Raw genomic sequence first — 15,007 nt, 5'->3', positions numbered from 1 at the left:
CTCTTCTGTTGATGTGGTATGGTCTGCCTGGAGCACGAGGGAATAACGATGCATCCTTCTGATCTTGCCTTGTACTTTAATATGGCGATTCCTCTGGATCTCGAGATTTCTCTGCCATGTCCACCTGTCGAATTCTGATGGGTCATTCAGCTGCCTCATTAGTCTTTGCATATATGTATGTATGTATATATATATATATATATATATATATATATATATATATATATATATATATATATATATATATATATATATATATGTATATATATGTATATGAATGTATGTATGGATATATATATATATATATATATATATATATATATATATATATATATATATATATATATATATATATATATATATATATATGTATATATATGTATATGAATGTATGTATGGATATATATATATATATATATATATATATATATATATATATATATATATATATATATATATATATATATATATATAATGGACTTTTTCACGAATTCTGTGATCATTCAATATACTTTATGTACAAAAAACTCTCCTTATAATGGACTTCGAGCGAGATTTCGTCAACAAAAACGATCATATCGGGCAATTATTTGCATTTAAACAGCCGAATGCACTCAGCTGTCCGCAAAGAGAAACTGGGAAATCCCTCAGCGTGTACGCGAAAGATAAACTGGGGATTCCCAAATGTCAACCAGTCTAACCTATTGATCGGTTGATGATCGCTCGTACATTTTGTATACAAGGGCCTGCTTCGAGGTTGGGTCCAGACTCTCTCGGGCAGCCACAGCATATGTACATTCCCTTCACTGTGCATCGTGATTCAGTAATGGGGAAAAGAAAAGCGATCGACCTATCAAAGAAAGTGGAGATAATAGAAAAGGTAGAAGCCGGACAGAAGCAGGCAAAGGTATGTCTTGACTTCGCCTTGTCAAAACAAACAGTTTCGAATAAAGATAAAGTTAAAGAAGCTTTTGAAAAGAATGTGACGAACAAAAAGAAAAAGATCCGCACTGCTGCACACGGCGAACTTGATGAGGCGCTATTGAAATGGTATACGCAGATACGAGCGAAAGGAATACCTCATAACGGTCCTCTTCTCGTGGAAAAGGCAAAATCCTTTTCAGAACTGCTGAATTTGAGAAAGCAGACAGCAGAGAGTAAATTTGAGAAAGCAATTCTGTATGTTCACTTGTTTTTGGTTATTTTGGGTCATTAAATGACAGCACCTCCATATAATGGACTTTCTTTATACTGGACTTTTTTGAGCGGTCCCCTGAAGTCCATTATAACAAGTCTACAGTGTGTGTGTGTGTATATATATATATATATATATATATATATATATATATATATATATATATATATATATATATATATATATATATATATATATATATATATATATATATATATATATATATATATATATATATATATATATATATATTGTTGTGGTTGACGAAATTCGCAAACCACCATTCAGGTCCCTTAGCTGAGATATCTCTGTAAGTATATGTGTAGTTAGGCCCAAACCCGTTGTTTAGAGGGAATAAATGTCATTCATTCGGGCTGCGACCCTTCAGGATAGCCGTTTTTCTTTTACTATCTTTATTTTGGACCAGCCGCCATTACTACCACCACAACCACCACCAACCACGTCTCAACAGCCATGACACAACAACCACCAACCGCAACGCCGCTTCACAACAACAGCCACGACCCTTGCCGTCACGTCTCGCTCTCGCAACCATCGTATCACCGCCATTCCCGCGCCGCTTGTGGACACCGATCCTGGACTCGTACAGAGCGCGCACCGAGCAGTGGGTGCAAAAACACCAGCCTTTCCGAAGAAATCGGATCAAGAACGATTCACGCCCACTTCTGTTCCGTCCTATCAGCGAGCGTGGGGTGATTTGGCCCCGCCTCCAGGTGCGTCGGAGTATAATCGCTATATGCAGATTCGCGGATCAAAAATCATTCACGCCCACGTTTCCTCTGTCCAATGGGGAGCCAGCCAGAGGTGAAGGGTCGAAGGTGAAGGAGCGAAGCCCCGGGGGCTATAAAGGGCCGCGTTCGCTCACCAAAAAGGCAGTTGAGTTGGGAAAAGGAGTAGTTGAGTTGGAAAGAGTTGAGAGTTTCTGAGAAGAAGAAAGCAGTTGGACGCAGTTGGACGGAGTTGAGAAGAGTGGAGAGTTGTGGCGGCGGCGAAGGCAGTCGAGAGGGCGCTCGTGTCAGAGTCGGGGAGCTGCGGAGAGGGGAGGCCGGTAACGCGACCGAGGTCGCGGTGGAGACGCTCGTCGCGGGACCCAAGCCAGCGAGATATCCTCATTCCCCCGAGCATCAACAACCCCCTCCTGTTTCCCCCCGCGCTGAGATAGTGTGAGAAGGGGGCCCCGTTCCCACCCCATTCCAGGCAGTGCCAGCGAGGCCCGCGGAGTCGGGGCGCCACCGCCATTTTGCGGCTCATCACCAGACGGGTAGGCTCGACGCGGTCTCGGCCCTAGGCCCGTCTGCCCCCCTCATCGTTGAGGGTGGTCCCTTTTTCTTTTGCTTTGAGTATATGTGTTGTCGGCGCCGTCTGTGAAGTAAAACTGTATAAGTGTTGCCGTGTGCTCGGTAGTCGGTAGTAGATCTGCATTGTTGCATTTGCTTTTTGTGCAGAATTGTGTGTTTCTTCTATTTTTACATTTGCTTTTGGTGTATAATTGTATATGTGTGCTTTCCGTTTGCCGCGGAATAAATGTGCTTTATGTTGAACTGTTTTTCCCGTTTCTCTTCGTCTTTTCCTTTATTGAATCTCCATATTACTTCACGTAAAGGGTTGGTCGTGGGCTAAATACGCCCAATAATTAATCGAACCGTCGAGGTTGACGATAACACCGCTCGGTTATCCCGATAGTACGGAACGGGTCGCTTAAAGTGGCCCGTGTCCGAAGTCGACCTGCGGCGAGGTGCGATCGCCCGGTCTACCCTCCGTGTGGGTACTTAGGTAGGTCGAATTTGGCGAGCAACCCTATCCCATGCCGGGGGCCGATTGGCACGATCGTGGTGAGGCCGAAAGGCCCACCCGTGACTAGTTCCCGGCGTTAGTCCGAGAGGGTCACGACGGGATTGTCCGTCCGGTGGGCGACGTGCCGCGATTCGAGTTACGTGGCCGCTCGCACGCCGGCGGGCGCGAATCCGCAACACTGGTGTCAGGAGTGGGATACAAAGTCATCCCCCTCCTCGCGACACTGGTGTCGGAGAACGGGACAACGGGCTCTCCTGTCTCCAGCTAAATTCACGGGAATCGGTCCAGGGGTGAGAGGAGCGACCCCCAATTCCCTCCAAATTACGAGCGATTCAAATTAACCCTTTACGAGAAATAAGATGGCGTCTCAAGGCAAGCGGGAGCCGGGGGTATTAGAAATGTATATGTGTAGTAATGTAGGATCCATGGTCCAGGATGAAAACCCCGTGCAGGAAATGTTGGTTGTGCAGGAACACGAACTCCCCCAACTGAACCCAGAGCCCGAAATAGGTGCGGCGGCGGCCGCGGTGTATGACACCTCCCCTCCCCCTCTCCACCAAAACCCCCCGATCCTTGCCGAATCGGCTCACCCAAGCGCACCCGACATGGCCCAGCTATGCGCCATGCTGGCGGCAATGACAGCGAGGATGGATGCAAACACAAATGAAATGAAAAACGAAATAAAAGGCATGAACGAAAAAATGGATGCGAATACACAACAAATGAACGAAATGGAAACAAACATGAAGCAAGAAATGAAAGAGCTGCGGGGTGAGACGCAGAACATGGGCCGAAGCCTGCAGGCGGGCATGAAGGCAGTAACCGGGGAGCTTAAAATGGCGACTCCACGTGTGGGAGCGAACGAGCTGGGAGGGAGTGCAACGGCTGTCGGGCCCGCGGTGGAGGCGGGTAAGGAAAAAATAATTCGGCGGACGTGTTGGGCGAGGGTCGTGACGGAAAAAGTGACGGTAACCGAGAGGGAAAAACTAATTGGGGTGACGGAGACGTGCACGAGGGAGATAACAAGGGAAGAGACGGAAATAATAGTTGAGACAAGGGAGGTAAAGGGTGAAGAGGTGACTGAGTTGGCAGAGACACGGGAAATGGGAACGATAGAGGGAAGACTACACGATGAAGACGGGGATAGAGACGCACACACACACACACATGGAGGTGGTGGAGGATAATGGGGGTGAGCTGGCGGACCGTGCAGGGACCCGGTGCGAGCAGCGGGATAGCCTCCTCCAGGAACGAGGGGAGGGAGTATGCCCCCTTGAGGCGAGTCACGACCAGGTGGGTTCGGTCGTGCTTTGTGAGGTTGTTGAGGGGACGGGTGCTGTGGACAGGTGCACGGAGAGCTTGGGGGGTATAGAGGCCCCGGAGACCCTTGTGGGGACTCGAATCCCCAGTGTGGTTGTCCCGGTGTGTGTGGTGCCAGGTGTGAGTGCCTCCCCGTGTGTGGAAGCGACCCCGTGTGTGAGTGGTGTGGTGGAAAGTGTGCCGAAGATCGTGCTTCCCAGCATGCCGTGTGTGGATGAGGCACCGTGTGTGAGCGTCGTTGTGTGTGTGAGTGAAACGGCCAGTATGAGTGAGGAACCGCGGGCGAGTGCCCCCGCGTGTGTGAGTGGTATGGTTTGTGTGAGGAAAATGGCACGAGTGAGTGAAAGGCCGCGAGTGAGTGGAGCCACGTGTGCAAGGGTAATGGCATGCGTGAGTGAGCGGCCGAGTGTGAGAGAGACAGCATGTGCAAGGTCGCTGTGTGTAAGGGAGATGTCGGTCGGCATGTGTGAACATGCAGCCGCATCTCCCAGTGTGAGTTTAATGGTGAGGTGTGTTAGCGTCGTAACACGCAAGTGTGCGTGGTTAGAATGGCGACGGAGACTGCGACAGAGGAAAGAAAGCCGAGTAGCGGCTGTAGATGTTTTGCGCACCGTGCCGGGTTCACCCAGCAGCGAGCCTGAGGTCCGTGCTGTGCAACGCACGAGGCCCCCACGTGCTCGCTTGCGAGAGTGAAGTCCCGGTCCGGAAACGCACGCGGTGGATTTGCCGATCCCGCGGACGGACAAAGTTTAGGCAGGATTTCGGATTTGGACCGGACGGGTTCTCCACGCGGGCGCGTGTGTGTTGCGCTCCAACGGGCAGAGCACATGTGTTCGCGTGGGGAACCCCTCGAGACGTGGGGCTTGTGTTTTTTTATGCGCACGGTGACGCCATGGCTGCACGTGGGGTTGGAATCCGGCAGGAGGGGTATCCCTGCCGGATGGTACCGTCCAAGAAGGGACGAGGTACACGTGCAGCTGCATGACGTCACGGGCAGGTGCAAAGTGCTCGAGCTGTGAGTTACCGCGCTGGTGCTGCGCATGTAAAAAAAAAAAAAAAAGAAAAAAAAAGCAAGCCTCACTTTCGGGTGCACAGGATTCCCGGGCAAGGGGTGGAAGACCCCCTTACCAGGGCACAGGATGGAAACTAGTTAGGGGGAAGGGTTAGCTTAGTTAGACCGACTTCATGGGGCAGGGGTAAGTCCTCATGGAGTCCGTGGAATGGATGAGTTAGAGGGATTGTAGCCAGATTTAGGATGGGAAATTATTTTTGGGACATCTGAGGACATGGACAGACTTGTGAGTGTGTAGCGGGGACGTAGCTTAGCTACGTAGTGTTAAATGGAACGTGCTATAGTATAAGGGACGACGTGGGAGCACGAGTTAGTTAGGGGAGGTAGTTAGAAGGATGGCAGAGTTCAGTGGTGTGTGTGTTGAAGAGTTGGTGAGTGAAGTGGAAGCATGTGCTGCGTGAGTGAGTGAGGCCAGCAGGTCTGTGTGAATGGAGCGAGTCTGGAATGCATGGTGCGATGAGTGATTGGGGGGGAGGAGTGACTCCCGCCCAAGGGACCCTGGGGTCAGTGTAGAGTGAGTTAGGGGGTTAGTTAAATTGAAAAATGGAGGTCGTTTTGTTGTTGGTGTGAATGTAGGCTCGAAACCCGTTTGGAGGGGTGCAGGAGCCCTGTTGACGGGCTTGGAGCGTGGCTGCGAAAGGTGAGTATCGCTGAGTGGGTACCCCGGGCACCAGGCTAGTCGGCCGTGGTAGGCCAAGGGCCCATGGGGGGCCGGGATAGCGTAGTGGGCACGGGTGCGCCTGCTTGGTGCGGGGGCCCGGGGCGCCATTAGCCACGTGGGCAGTGTTGTGGGCATGGGTGACCCTCGGAAAGGGGCCTGGGAAGCCAGCCTGCCACGTGTGCGTTTCAGGGGAGGTGCCATGGGGGGCACTCCCTGGTGTTAGGGAGCTGGTAGGCTCGGAGGCAGTGTAGTGCCCGGGGGTGCCATAGCGGGAGATTCGGCAGAGGGTCGTGCCTGCCAAAGGGAGCCACGCGTCCCAGCCATGAGACCGTGTGAGGGCACGGAGAGAAAATTGGGGGGCGAGGCCCGAAATTGTGAGGACACCAACACAGGCGACGGGAATCTGGGTTGTTAGAACCTATAGTTTAAGCGAGAGGTGCTTGTTGAAAGCCCCGGGGTAGTTTAACAGGTTAATGGTTAGGGTAGATTAGGAAGTGTACCCCTCCGCACCATCCATCCCCTCGCTCTCGTTGTGGGCCACTGGACCCACTTTGTTATAGATCGCTGAACTCTGGGGAGGCCATTCTGAGGCTTCGTTGGGCCTCGACACAGGACGCTAGCTCTCCCTTATTCCCCTCCGGGAAGGGAAGGTAGGGGTTGGGAGTAGGCAAGGTGACAGGATAGGTTAGCCGAACAAGGACAGTACAGGGGGTTAGGGGACGATTTATAGTGGGGAAGTAAAAAAAAAAAATAAAAAGTTGGGGCTAAATTGGGTTTTACAAATTAAGGGAGTGGGTATGTACAGTGACAGGCAAAGGCGATAGGTGGGAGGGAGACAGGTAGGTAGGTCTGAGCCCGCCTTCCGAGTGGCCAGCACCACCGCACTCCCTCCACCAACCTCCACTGAACGGCAAAGGCTGGCCAGCTTCATCTGCTGGCTGCGTTGCTGCAAGGCAAAGGCCGGCCCACTTCATCGGCAGCTGTTGTTTTGCTGCAAGGCCTGTGCCGGCTGGATCGTCTGCAGCTGCTGTGCTGCAAGGCCTGTGCCGGTCGGATTGTCTGCAGCTGCTGTGCTGCAAGGCCTGTGCCGGTCGGATTGTCTGCAGCTGCTGTGCTTCAAGGCCTGTGCCGGCCAGTTCATCTGCCGGCTGTGTTTGCCTGCAGCGGCCTTGTTCTGCAGGCTGTGTTTGCCTGATCACCTTTGCTATGCCATGCCCACTGCCCCTGTTCACCAGCCCCGTTCAATTTTTGCTTTGCCCCCCCTGTTCATTGCCATGTGCTCCAGGATCAGAAAGCAACAGTTTGCAAGCTGCGAGAACTGCCCTGTTGGCAGCTACAACACGGGCCTGCAGTGGCGGCCCGTGCACCGTGTTTGCATTCATCCATTCATCCATCCATCCATCCATCCATCCGTTGTGCTCATTGCATGTGCCACTTGAGCTGGCACGGACACTGCGTTTGTGCAGCCCGTGCACCGTTTTGTTGCTTGCGTCAGTGCCCGTTCAGTGTTCTGCAGGGACTGCCTTGTGGGCAGCCGCACCAGGAGACTGCGTTTGTGCAGCCCATGCACCGTTGTGGTTCACTGGGTTCATTTTCAAAAGGGGAGGCCTACGACTGCATGTGAGCAGCCGGCCACGTTCCCTGTCACCTGCATTGTTGAGCCAGAGACTGCATGCGAGCAGCCTGGCTCCCTGCTAACTGCTTTCTTTTTGCAGAGTTCATTGATCCTGGGCCATGGTTTAGTGTAAAATTTGTAAGTTAAGGTTAAGATGTACTGTAAATATGAGTGCGCCCCCGGCATGTCTGTCTTAGCGCCGGCAATTTTATTTAAGTTGTCCGTGTGAGTGGGTTTGTTTAGTTAGTTACTCAGCCCTCAGGTTATTTATTTTGGGGACACGAATACCATGAATGTCGCACTCAGGGATCCGTAGGTAAAATGTACTAGGGGAGAACTACACATGATGGCACACGAAAATTTGACAACTCGGGACGAGTCTGTAAAAAGGGGAGGGGGTAGTGTTGTGGTTGACGAAATTCGCAAACCACCATTCAGTTCCCTTAGCTGAGATATCTCTGTAAGTGTATGTGTACTTAGGCCCAAACCCGTTGTTTAGAGGGAATAAATGTCATTCATTCGGGCTGCGACCCTTCAGGATAGCCGTTTTTCTTTTACTATCTTTATTTTGGACCAGCTGCCATTACTACCACCACAACCACCACCAACCACGTCTCAACAGCCATCACACAACAACCACCAACCGCAACGCCGCTTCACAACAACAGCCACGACCCTTGCCGTCACGTCTCGCTCTCGCAACCATCGCATCACCGCCATTCCCGCGCCGCTTGTGGACACCGATCCTGGACTCGTACAGGGCGCGCACCGAGCAGTGGGTGCAAAAACACCAGCCTTTCCGAAGAAATCGGATCAAGAACGATTCACGCCCACTTCTGTTCCGTCCTATCAGCGAGCGTGGGGCGATTTGGCCCCGCCTCCAGGTGCGTCGGAGTATAATCGCTATATGCAGATTCGCGGATCAAAAATCATTCACGCCCACTTTTCCTCTGTCCAATGGGGAGCCAGCCAGAGGTGAAGGGTCGTAGGTGAAGGAGCGAAGCCCCGGGGGCTATAAAGGGCCGCGTTCGCTCACCAAAAAGGCAGTTGAGTTGGGAAAAGGAGTAGTTGAGTTGGAAAGAGTTGAGAGTTTCTGAGAAGAAGAAAGCAGTTGGACGCAGTTGGACGGAGTTGAGAAGAGTGGAGAGTTGTGGCGGCGGCGAAGGCAGTCGAGAGGGCGCTCGTGTCAGAGTCGGGGAGCTGCGGAGAGGGGAGGCCGGTAACGCGACCGAGGTCGCGGTGGAGACGCTCGTCGCGGGACCCAAGCCAGCGAGATATCCTCATTCCCCCGAGCATCAACAACCCCCTCCTGTTTCCCCCCGCGCTGAGATAGTGTGAGAAGGGGGCCCCGTTCCCACTCCATTCCAGGCAGTGCCAGCGAGGCCCGCGGAGTCGGGGCGCCACCGCCATTTTGCGGCTCATCACCAGACGGGTAGGCTCGACGCGGTCTCGGCCCCAGGCCCGTCTGCCCCCCTCATCGTTGAGGGTGGTCCCTTTTTCTTTTGCTTTGAGTATATGTGTTGTTGGCGCCGTCTGTGAAGTAAAACTGTGTAAGTGTTGCCGTGTGCTCGGTAGTGGGTAGTAGATCTGCATTGTTGCATTTGCTTTTTGTGCAGAATTGTGTGTTTCTTCTATTTTTACATTTGCTTTTGGTGTATAATTGTATATGTGTGCTTTCCGTTTGCCGCGGAATAAATGTGCTTTATGTTGAACTGTTTTTCCAGTTTCGCTTCGTCTTTTCCTTTATTGAATCTCCATCTTACTTCACGTAAAGGGTTGGTCGTGGGCTAAATACGCCCAATAATTAATCGAACCGTCGAGGTTGACGATAACACCGCTCGGTTATCCCGATAGTACGGAACGGGTCGCTTAAAGTGGCCCGTGTCCGAAGTCGACCTGCGGCGAGGTGCGATCGCCCGGTCTACCCTCCGTGTGGGAACTTAGGTAGGTCGAATTTGGCGAGCAACCCTATCCCACGCGGGGGGCTGATTGGCACGATCGTGGTGAGGCCGAAAGGCCCACCCGTGACTAGTTCCCGGCGTTAGTCCGAGAGGGTCACGACGGGATTGTCCGTCCTGTGGGCGACGTGCCGCGATTCGAGTTACGTGGCTGTTCGCACGCCGGCGGGCGCGAATCCGCAACAATATATATATATATATATATATATATATATATATATATATATATATATATATATATATATATATATATATATATATATATATATATATATATATATATATATATATATATATATATATATAATATACATTATGTACATGTGTGTGTTCAGTTTCGAAGCTGCTATCTTGCGGTTGCCGAGCCAGTCGTTCCTTAAGGATTTTGAATGGAGTGCTTGCTCGAATGCTTAAGCCACTTGGTGAGCGGTCTGTAAGCACCTTGGTATCAGAATGCACTTGTTGGGGTGAACACCTGGCTCATCGGAATAACGGACCAAAATCGTTAAAATTGATATTTTTCGCCGCGTCGCGTTGCGAACGCTGGCTCTAAGAGAGCTCCGCGTTGTTCTTCTTGTTCTTGCGAAGACAAAACCTTAAGGACGCTGCTCTTGGACACATTTGTCCTTGTTTTATATTTGCAGGACCATTAATAATCGTGATTATCATCTATGATAGTAGTTTATAATTACAATCATTCTGGTTATATATTGTGTGGTTGGTAAAATTCCAACCAGTGTGTCTGGTTCGTCACTTGGCGATTGTTAACGAGAGCATCGCCGTGCTGTGTGGCGGCTCCACGCTTGCTGGCGTTGGAGGCGGAGATCGGGCGGAGCTCAGGGTGGGGTCATCGTTAGTGCCGCCCCTTGAGTAGTGCCGGGGTGGATTCTTTCTTGGTTCGCTGTCATTGTCGGTTTGTTCCTCGTGCTCTGGCGTGTCGACCGCCTCAAGGCGACGCCAGTCGCGATTCGTGCACGTGGGCAGTGAGCTCGAGCTGCCGAGCCGTCTTGGGGTGCTCTGTGTTTACCCGAGTTGTTGGTGCCACGTTGTGCCTCGTGGTTTACCGGAACAGTTCGCTTGAACCGGGGTCGACTGAATGAGGAGAGGTAAGGGTGCGGGTACACACTGCGAATATATACACGAAGCGAGCACACACACGCACACACACGCACAGACACACACGCACACACGCACAGACAGACACACACACACACGCACAGACACATGCACACACACACACACACACACACACACACACACACACACACACACACACACACACACACACACACACACACACACACACACACCTGTCTATACGTATGTGCAGGTGGTGACGTGCACAGACACGCACTCATGGTGTTTAACAGGTATTACCCGCAGATCGTGATGTACATGCGACGTTTGTGCGGACGTGTACTAGACGTCGTGCACTGTGTACACAGACATGCGAACTCCTTGTTGTTTGTTTGTTTGTTTGTTTGTTTTTGTTTGTTGTTGTTGTTGTTGTTCGACACTATGTGGAGAGATAGATATCGGGTTCGACCATGAATGAGGTTAAATATCCCGAAAGCTTCCCAATAACCGCGGACAATGACTTAACCACACGTCCGCGGTTAGCACGTCCGTGCCCGCCACGAGTTTATCAATGTACGGGAGAAATGCATGAGATTTATAACTCGACTCGTCTCATCGCTTACTGTGTGCTTCCTCTCAAACTTTCTGTTGTTGCGGTTTCCAGTCTCTATCGAGAGGAAGTACAAATAGTGTGTTCTGTGTTCCTTTTGGGGAAATTCTGTTCTGTGTTCTTCGCACCGGCACACACAGGGTGTGCGAGTATGTGTGACGTTCATTGTTATCTCTGCATGTGGGTCTCAGAAGTTGGAACGGAGACCTACGAGGTGTGTGTGTGTGTGTGTGTGTGTGTGTGTGTGTGTGTGTGTGTGTGTGTGTGTGTGTGTGTGTGTGTGTGTGTGTGTGTGTGTGTGTTATTGTGCGTGTTTGTGTGTGTTTGTGTTTTTGTTTGTGTGTGTATGTATATATATATATATGTATATATATATATATATATATATATATATATATATATATATATATATATATATATAATATGTGTGTGTGTGTGTTATTGTGCGTGTTTGTGTGTCTTTGTGTTTTTGTTTGTGTGTGTATGTATATATATATATATATATATATATATATATATATATATATATATATATATATATATATATATATATATATATGTGTGTTATTTTGTGTGTTTTTGTATGTGTGTGTTTGTGTGTTTGTGTTTGTGTTTTTGTTTGTGTGTGTGTGTGTTTTTGTTTGTGTTTGTGTGTGTTTGTGTTTTTGTTTGTGTGTGTTTGTGTTTGTGTTTGTGTGTGTGTTTGTGTTTTTGTATGTGTGTGTTTGTGTTTGTGTTTTTGTTTGTGTGTGTGTTTTTGTTTGTGTGTGTGTGTTTTTGTTTGTGTGTGTGTGTGTGTGTGTTTTTGTATGTGTGTGTGTGTTTGTGTTTTTGTTTGTGTTTGTGTGTTTGTGTTTGTGTTTGTGCTTTTGTTTGTGTGTGTGTGTGTTTGTGTTTTTGTTTGTGTGTGTGTGTGTGTTTGTGTTTTTGTTTGTGTGTTTGTGTGTGTGTGTGTATGTGTTTGTGTGTATGTGTTTGTGTGTGTGTGTGTTTGTGTTTGTGTGTGTGTGTGTGTTTGTGTTTGTGTTTGTGTGTGTGTGTGTGTCACTCCATCAGGTTTATCTCTGTTTTTAATTCATTTCTTATCGACTTCTCCATTCAGAAGTCCTGCATGAAGCGCTTGTGGAGCGAGGAGGAATATAATCATCCCCAATGCGTCTGGGTTTACAACATTGAGACTAACCGGCTAAAAATACAGTCAGACCGAGGGAGGCCCAACTTACCTCTCGTTCAAACGGAATTCCTGTTCAAATACAGCAGCACATCCCAGTGCTCCATTCCGACAAACTTAACAGATGTGAATGTAGTTTTAATACGTTCACACAACTGTTTCACTCACTTTTTATTTACCTCGTGTTTGTGTAGTTAGGATACTTGGTTGTTCCACAAGTCTGTCTGCGGCTACTTCGGTTGGCATTGATAAACGATATGCAATTCCTCCAACCGTGTGTGGCTGTTGTTAATTCCATGAGTAGAGTACCCACCGTGTGTGTGTGTGTGTGTGTGTGTGTGTGTGTGTGTGTGTGTGTGTGTGTGTGTGTGTGTGTGTGTGTGTGTGTGTGTGTGTGTGTGTGTGTGTGTGTGTGTGTGTGTGTGTGTGTGTGGAATTAGTGCAATACTCGCTCAAAAAATGTGCAGTCTGATGTTTTGGAAGAAGGAAAAATAAAATTACAGATGTAGTTTGGGTCTCGAGGGTCGAATCTCAAAAGGATGCAAATTGTTGAGTGGTCGAAAGGGTTTAAAGCTCTAAATCAGTGTTTCTCAACCTTTTTTTTTGTCCCACGCCCCACTTTGATTTTCAAAAAAATCGGACGCCCCACCATGATACTATATACTGTAGTGTCACCAAAATATTGCCACGCCCCATCTTGAGAAACGCTGCTCTAAATGGTCAAGGGTCTAAAGGGACTGAAAGGGTGTACAGGTCGAGGGGGGAGGGGTCTAAAAAGGGGTCTTAATGCTTTAAAGGATGAAGGGGGTATAAAGGTGTTCAAAGCGTCTTAAAGGTAATGGTGGTCTGTGAGGTCTTTGAGGTCTTGAGCGTTTTGAAGGTTATTAGGGGCCTAAAGGTATGAAGGGCTTCAAATAATATAAATGTCTAAAGGGTCTTCAATCGTCTGAGGGGTCTCTGCAGTGAAAAGGGTCTAACGGTTTAAATTTTACTTACCAATCGTACGTAATTAATAGATGTAGTTGCGGAGCAACACGTTCAAACAGTGCAGAATTAAAAGACATAATATAGTCATGTGGGTTAGTGGCTGGACATGCACTTCCTGCATTATCCGGAATTTAGATTACAGTTTACAACTATCAATCTTGATTCACTTGATCCAATTTTGTTTGAACCAAAATCTACTGCACGCCGCTGTATGACCGTCTTATTTGAAGTCTTAGAGAAGTCTTATTTGATATTGTAGTGGAAAGAGCTATCTATTTATTAACTATACAGATGTGGTTGAATTTTTTGAATCTCTCTTCCCCCTCCCCCCCTCCAACAACCCTATCCCTGCATTCTCCATCCCTTCTCTTGCCACTCCTTTCTGACTTTAAATGTCATTTTAGCTCTGAATCCTCGCTCCCCCAGCCCCTCCAACCCCAAGCACCCGAACAATCCCAATCCCAAATCGTACCTAATTTATTGATGACCCAAAATCAAGAGAGTGCATGTATTTTCTGCAGATGTAGGAGTGAATAACTCATCATACTCGCTCTGTATGTACTTGTGGACTCGGTGAAACTGTACCACCAAAATGGGGTTGAACATGAGGGAGAGGGAGAGAGAAAGACTGAGTGAGTCCAAAACTGAGACCAATCCACTTAGTGAGTACACTTTGTGTGCAGCTTTGAGTCCTCTGACAGTATATTATATGGTACATATGAAGGTAATCTTAACCACTCTTGTGGTTGACATGTGTATATATATATATATATATATATATATATATATATATATATATATATATATATATATATATATAATTACATTTGTGTGGGGGGGGGGAGTGGGGTTAGATATCATCATGAAACAGATAGGAATGTATTGTAGCATGGTCTGTATGAGAGTAGATAGCCATCTTGATGGACAAGGTAGGAAACGTCAGCTTCTGAATTGTCTTGTTTGCATTTGTGCCACACAGAGGGTGGTGCTTTGTCATAAGTAGTTCGGGATTATGGTTCAGGAAATTGTGCATAAAACCTCTGGAAACCTCTACCTGGGGTGCCGGGAGACTTGGCACGAAAGATTGGCTGAGCGCTGAACGCCTCCCGAGGGGCGGAGCAATGGATCGCCTGAAAGGGATGCAGCGTCGCCCCAAGAGGGGAGGCAGAGTCACAGACGCCTCCCCAAAAGGGGGCAGAGCGTTGCCGAAGAGGAAGGAAAGGGAGGAGCTAAAAAGGCAGTTGGTGGAGAAAGGACAATCAAGGGAGTTTTGGAGAGTCTGTGGTGAGGACGACAGGAGGAAAAAGGCAGTTGGAGAGAGTTGAGGGTCCGAGGGGAAGATGACAAAAGGAAAAGGAGTTGGACTGAGGAGAACTGGAAGAGAGGACTGTCGAGGTCAAGAAAGAAAGTGTTCTGAGGAAAAAGAGGAGAGCTTTCTCTGAGGAGGTCATCCTGCCTGCTTGTGTTCGGCCTGCCTGCCTGCTTCTGGGTGCCTCTGCCTGCCTGTGCCTATCTTATCATCCTGC

General features: G+C 48.8%; 1 protein-coding gene across 3 annotated transcripts in view; it reads left to right on the top strand.

Moving 5' to 3' along the window:
• Positions 1-15,007, top strand: part of MGAT4C (MGAT4 family member C) — a 55,216-nt gene that overhangs the window by 13,426 nt on the left and 26,783 nt on the right. The window contains exon 1 of one of the 3 annotated variants that reach the window (XM_085880651.1): positions 10,500-10,742. The exons of 1 other annotated variant lie outside the window; for it this stretch is intronic. The gene's annotated coding sequence lies outside the window, so the exon portion shown is untranslated. Of the gene's footprint in view, positions 1-10,499; positions 10,743-14,121; positions 14,144-15,007 lie in introns of those variants that run through there. One more of the 3 variants, XM_085880652.1, reaches the window with a different exon arrangement.

This window comes from Eptatretus burgeri, chromosome 5 (assembly GCF_056783735.1).
Source record: "Eptatretus burgeri isolate ZD-2024b chromosome 5, Ebu_testis_v1, whole genome shotgun sequence".
Taxonomy (NCBI): domain Eukaryota; kingdom Metazoa; phylum Chordata; class Myxini; order Myxiniformes; family Myxinidae; genus Eptatretus; species Eptatretus burgeri.
This window is presented reverse-complemented; position numbering and strand designations above follow the sequence as displayed.